Source organism: Montipora capricornis, chromosome 4, assembly GCF_036669925.1.
Source record: "Montipora capricornis isolate CH-2021 chromosome 4, ASM3666992v2, whole genome shotgun sequence".
NCBI lineage: Eukaryota > Metazoa > Cnidaria > Anthozoa > Scleractinia > Acroporidae > Montipora > Montipora capricornis.
This window is the reverse complement of record NC_090886.1, coordinates 47,067,341-47,074,077: the sequence shown is the minus strand read 5'-3', so window position 1 is coordinate 47,074,077 and position 6,737 is coordinate 47,067,341. Positions and strand designations below refer to the sequence as shown.

The following is a 6,737-nucleotide window of genomic DNA, read 5'->3' as shown; positions in this document are numbered from 1 at the left end:
AACCTGGAACAACCAGTTGTGGTCTTAGTTCTGTTTTTTCTTACGTACCAACTAAGTTGCGGAATGCGCTACCTGACAAGGGCAGTTTGGAGCTGTGAGTAGGCGTGGGATTTGTCACATATGGTTTAGGGGCCGACATATCTCTCCCTCAATGCCGTACCGGGAGGCAAGGTCGGTAGCAGAAAGCAGCGAAGGGCCAACTGCGTCCAAAAGCGATCGCACGGGCCGAAATCCCGGGATGACTCGTTTGGTACGACGCTCCAGCGCCGGTGTCTGGAGGTACTGCGTTTTTCTCTCTTGTTCAAACACTCCGTCAGCGCATGCGCAAATGTTATGGCTCTTCGATACCTAGCCTACTAAAAAAAATTAACATGCTGGTTTATTTGTTTATTACTCGGAATACCTGAAAGGTATCCGAGTTATATTCTGGGAAGAATTTAGTTTTCTGTGCAGCAAATGGACAATAGAATTAGGAGGCGGTGATTTCATTGGCTAAAAGCAATGTACTACACCCCTTCGAGCAATACATTTGACCTCCCTCTGTGACAAAACAACTGCAACAACAAAAAATAAACAAAAACGCGAAGGAGTAGATTTCAGGTGGCGACAGACTTGAAACAGCCTCACGTCTAACAGAATTAGATGAAAATCGGAATTTATAACGTGCAGGGGAGCAACTAAATGATGGATGGGTTCTACGTTGGGGCTTCAGCGTGACTCGTTTAATTTCGTTTGCTGATTCAAAGCCTATGTTTCACGATATAGCAAATGACGCAATGCAATGCAGCTAAACGTGAATATGCTGGATTCAGCCGGCTAGAAATGTTATGAATAAGATATTTACTATAATCCTGCCTGTTGACAACATGACTAAATTGCCAGTACAGAACTTCCAGCAGCGGTATGATATGTTATAAATGGCCAAGATTTCTTAGTCTCTTTCTGTCTCAGACGTTCTTTGTACGAACATCATCCGCCGATGTCTATTTTTTCTTTTTATTGTTGGTTTCTTGATCTTCATGTTAGTTACCTAGAGCTGGAGGTCACCGGCCGCGTTATTCACAACACTCTTAATTTGGAACCTTCGCGGATGAATACCGTTTTTCACTTACCCAAATTAATTACAATTGAAACCAGTTTATCATGCTGATTTCACGCTACATACTAGATCCCGCAAAGATAGACATAACTCCCACGTAATTTCCATTCAAACAACCAGTTCCAAAACATACTACCCCTATATCTATGTCAATTGTAAACATTGAGCGATTTTCACCGGTACATTATCTGCGTTGTTATGAATGAGCAACTGTCTGCAGAAACATTTACTTGTTTTGTTTCGTACTTGGCCAATTGAAACATAGGCGCTCGAGAGGCGCATGTGACTACTCCAGAGATGTGCAAGGGGAAAAGAAGTACAATATTCTGTCATGTGAATAGGGGTGGCTGAATGGTGGGAATTGGTTCACCACAGCTTCCATATCGATAGTTTTTCGAGCATTGAAAAATTTACGTGCGATAGATCATTTTCACTGTCACGCAACAAAAAAAAAAAAAATTCGAAACGTTCGATGAAAAAGGTCAATAACTTGGAATATTGCGACAAACAGTTTTAGACACCACCTCCAATTCTCAGATCTGTGCGGTACATCGTTTCTGAGCTCTTTGTCGAAGCGTTGAAATCACACAACTTTTACTTGTGTAGGTGGATCAAAGTGGACTTTACTTTGCCTTGAAAACGCTTACTTTTCGCTCATGAACACATCTACTAATGTACTAGTACTTGAAAGGCTCAAACTGCTTAGATTCATAGGGATAGAATGGCCATACATTCTCTTATAGAAAACCCTCGTTAATGCGGTCACCCGTTAATACGGCCAACGGCCACAATTTTAAATCCCAAACAGTAGACTCCTCTATAATTTCATCCCGTTAACTCGGCCACTCGCGCCAAACGCCTGTGACATGTTAATTTCATTGACCTTCGTTAGTTACCGCTGTAATCGAACAGCCGATTTACTTTACAAAGTACTGTCAGCAACACTCCTCCCTGTTTTCATTACAAACATGATCTTGACACTACTGTAAAATCCAGTAAGGCAAATCACGAAGCGATTAAGTCTTTGTGCTTTCATCAAAAACACATAGCATAAGCATAGTAAGCTGGGCCTGTTCTTGTTTTGATTTTAGGCTCAGAACGTACAGTACACCTAACAATTTTAAGCGTTTTACATACTGTGCGAAGTTTCAAGTATTTTATACAATTACTGTACGTACATTCCTGTTGTTTATTAAAGAGAAAAGTTTTTCTGGAAGTGCGAATGCGATATTTGTCATTAAGGCCCTTTAGTCATGAATTTCACCCTACCCCCGGTAATACGGCCACCCCGTTAATACGGCCAATTTTTTTCGGCCCGTTGATAACCTTATTAACGGGGTTCCACTGTAGCTTGCTATCATGGTGTCACCATGATAAGCTACGAAAGGTGACAATTAGGAAATTCGAAATACTGTATTTTCGAAAGGAAAGACGTCATGGAACTGGAAACTTGGAAAAAGATTTATTCTTCAGGTATCTTTAACCTCCTTTTGATGACAATTCAGAAGACCTTGCTAATTTGATGATCTCACAGTGAAACCATCTATAGTTTGACAATTACGTGCTACTGCAAAGCTTTGTTTATCTCGAAAACGACGGCTTCATGAAACGCGTAAACGGGCTCAATTGGTCGGTTAGAAACAAAATACGAAAGCTACGTTAAGTAACTGTTGTAAGAATTAAAACCTCACCTCAGAACCGTATTCTTCACAGATCATCATCTGCGAACACGGGGCACCCGAACATTTCGTTCGTCCTCGCGATTTATCGGCAATTCATCGTACTGTTTGCAGAGTCCGAACTTTGGTACTCTTCGTATGCGGATTGGCTCCGAAGTGTATTCTATTGTTACATACTCATTTTCGGAAAAACTAACACGATGGCAATTCTCTATTTTCGAATTCCCCATAAACTTTGTTTGCCCCCCAAATTTTGCATAAACCATTGTTTTCAAATGCTCTTGGGAATATGCAGTGTCCCCAAGAGCATTTGAAAACAATAGTTTATGCAAAATTTGGGGGCCAAACAAAGTGTATTATGGGGAATTCGAAAAAACAGAATATAGTCCATGGGCCAAGTGGCTTTTCATTACCACTCGAGGGGAAGAAGGCCACCATATATCAAATTAAAGCTTATCATGTGTGGATTTCAAAAATATATGATGGAAATGTTGCAAGAGTAGCTTAAGGGAGTCACGTGACCTTGATTTTTGCATAATTAGCATAAATTGATAATATACTAAAATGCGGCTATTAGCAAGTAATTCTCTACATTCTGCATAAAATAAAGCAGGCATAGATAAGATATAATGTCTGTTAAGTGTTTTGTCACCTTTAAGGATAAATAGTCACGTGACAGTGACGTCACTTCCGGTCGTGGTAAAAAAAAACCCTCAAATTTTGTCTATCTTTTTGGTTTTTCGGCTTTTTTCTTTTATGTGATTAAAAAAATACAATTCAGTGCATTTTTACCATAAAAAGCACTAAACGTTATAGCAATTAGCGTTATTCTTAATGTATGTTAAAATAAGATTTAAATGGGTAGCTGTGTTCTCAGATTGATAAGTGTTTCTCATGGGTAGGTAAAATGTCACACTCACACTCAAGAGGCTTCAGTCAAACTCCTCTTCATCCAGGTCTACATGGATGTTCTCTTCTTCATCTGGCCGGTTAGAGCAAGTTGTTAGGCGGCAAAGGTCGGAGCACTTTAACCCATTTCGAATGCAGTCACATGAATCATCATTACAGGCCTTCTTGCACATATAAGCTCTATTACAGCTGTTGGTGCCGGGAGTCCGCTCATCCAATCTATCACCAATCTCACTTGAGCTCCGTCATTTACAAGAGACCAGCCATGACCAACTGGAGATGGAACGTCATTGTTTCGTAGAGAATTTCTCCATATCGCCGCTTGATAGTTGGCTCGCCGGCAATGCTTATACAAGCCGTCTTGGCATGGAGGCAGCTGATGGGATTCCGCTTCACCTGAATGAATATATGAATATATATCATAGGTACATGTATGGGGCGACAAAACACTTATATTTATCGCTGAAATTATTCTTTGTCATTGTGGTCTACTTTCTTAATATTATTCAGATAGCTTGGTGTCTCCGATTAGCGACCTTCATATGACACTTTAATAAAGTTTATAATAATAATAATAATAATAATAATAATAATAATAATTATTATTATTATTATTGTTATTATTATTACCTTTCTTTGCACAGAAGACCGAATATCTGCATTGATTCACGTCTGAGATACCGTTCTTTGCGCCATAGATATCACAGACAAATGCCTCTAACTGCATCAAAAGATCTTCAGACATCAACCAGTTTTCTCCAAGTTGCTCGAATGTGCGTTGGTATTCCTTTTTACTCAGTAACTTCTTCAGGGGCTTCACTTTCCCAATCCCTGCAAAGGCACTCACTGCATCACAACCCGTAAATGCGTGCAAACCTGATAGTGCTTTGCACGCATTTTGGCCAATAGCATGGGCTATTTTTCCAATGTCGACATACCGAGCATACACAACGCTGATAAATCGGTACATCAATGGAAAATGAAAACGCAAGGCAAGGGATTCTAACGTCTGTGTCTTCTGAGGATACAATGATTGACTTATATCGCTGCTCATTTGCTGCATGTTGCGCGTGCAGGAGAAGTCGTGTATCAGCCTCCTCTTGTTCAGATCTTAGCTCTTCTTCATCCTCTATTCTTTTGGCAGTGATCTTGTAGCATCGGTTTCCACATGTTACATGCAGCTCCTTGTCTTCCAGTCTCTTGCGACTCGGTGTGTTTTGCCAGTGTTCCACAACAAACCTGACAAGACTTGTTTTGTTGTCACCATTGCGTTAAAAATCCTTGAATTGCTTGACCTTCTGGCCAGCCGCAAGGTTCTTGAAAGTTATAGCATCACTTTCACCTCTGAGTTCTCTCTCTGCTGATTTAATGGAAATGTCTCTGTACACGTCAAATACCACATCCACTCTGTTGCTACCCTCTCCCTCAAGCAACACTCTAGATAGAATCTTGTCTGCGATCTCACCAAATGTGAGATAATCTACCTTCAGCTTTTGGACGAGAGCCATCCCATCTATTAGGTAAGCTGACGGCCGTGTTACCTCTGTTGTTGGCTGTATCAATTTCTCTAATTCTTTGCCAAGTTGTGCCTTATTGGTCTTGCGGGGAAAGCCATTGTTGCAGGCCAGGGAAGCAGGAAGAGGGCCTAGTGGGTGCTTGCATTTGCAGATTGCGGCTTTCAGCAATTACGATCATCCGCGCAAACAAATTTCGATCAGCGCGCAGAACAGTTTCTGTGTCTTTACCCTTTGCCACTGTCTTGGTCTTCCATAAAGCACTGAAGGTTTTCAGCTTTTGCTTCTTCAATTTGTCATTGAACCTTACCTTTGGGGCCTGTGATTCGAGACGGGTCTTCTTGAAATCAGCGTAGGCTGCCTCTCCAACTTTATAGGCGGTCGCAAGGTCCTCTGCTATAGCAGTAGTGGCAACAGCTCCTGTTGAGATGCTGGACAGTTGCACATGACCTGCAAATGGATCTGTCCAGTTCTTGATTAAATCAACCATTGCGGCCACATCTTTCTCATCTTGGGCAATGCGAGACGAGTGAAGGTCAGCATGGCCGTGCTTCCCTTTGGCATAGCCGACCATTTCGCGCAAACTGCGCAGGAAGAAAGTTCTAAATTCTGCCGTCAAGTAGTACCTTTGTACGGCTCCAGGTTTCAAACTAAAGCCCTTGGTACCCCCAGGTGTTTGGGTATCTTTATTTACGGTTTCTTCAAGAGTCTGGTCAACGGGAATTCTTCCAAATGTATTGTCGTTGCTCAACTGAACTGAAAATCTACCCTTTCTCATGAACTCGTGTACCTCAGGGTGCTCATCTGGTAGACTTGTCATATCGCTGTAATAAGTTGACATGTATCTTGCGTAGTTGATAGCATCATAGGAAAAGCACCATGGGAGCATCTGGCGGACACAGGAGAGATGGAGTTCCCAATTACCTTCTCTAGAGGCACGGATCATGTGAAGTAGTAGCTCGATCATGTCTATATAGGACATCCAAAATGCTGAAAGGGGGCCATTGGTATTCCGGAGATGAAGAGTGTATTCAGCAAAAAGGTCAGAAAAACGCTGGAAAACTCGGCTCTTGAAAACCTCATCGTGTCTCTCTTTACACAGTTCATCAGCTAGGGTACCAATTTCATCAAGACATGTTTGTACTTAACGACTCTCCGCTGGGTTTGACTCGTTAAGCCAAGGATAAAATCCTTGCAATGCCAACCCCATGAATGCTTCGTAAGCCAGTTTGTGCACACAAACACCCCTGTTATAGTTTTGGCCCTCCAGAACTGCAGACACGGAGCCCTCAGCCACTACCCCAGTTTCAATGAATAAGTCCTTTAGACGAGAATGCTGGAACCTTTTACCGATGATAGAGATTAATGTACCAAGGGTATGAAAAGTTCCAAGACGTAGAACTATGGGCTTGAACTTCTCATACTCCTTGCACTTCACCTCAAACGCCTTGGCATAGATGGCCTGATCGAAAACACATATGATGCTTTTGAGATGGAGCGAGCGCATAATAGTGAGAGATCGGTTGAGGGCTTCGT

The 6,737-nt window shown here is 41.8% G+C and overlaps 1 pseudogene; it reads right to left on the bottom strand.

Annotated features, from left to right (window-relative positions):
* Positions 1-4,958: 4,958 nt before the first annotated feature.
* LOC138046771 (uncharacterized) lies at positions 4,959-5,691 on the bottom strand (annotated as a pseudogene).
* Positions 5,692-6,737: the final 1,046 nt, after the last annotated feature.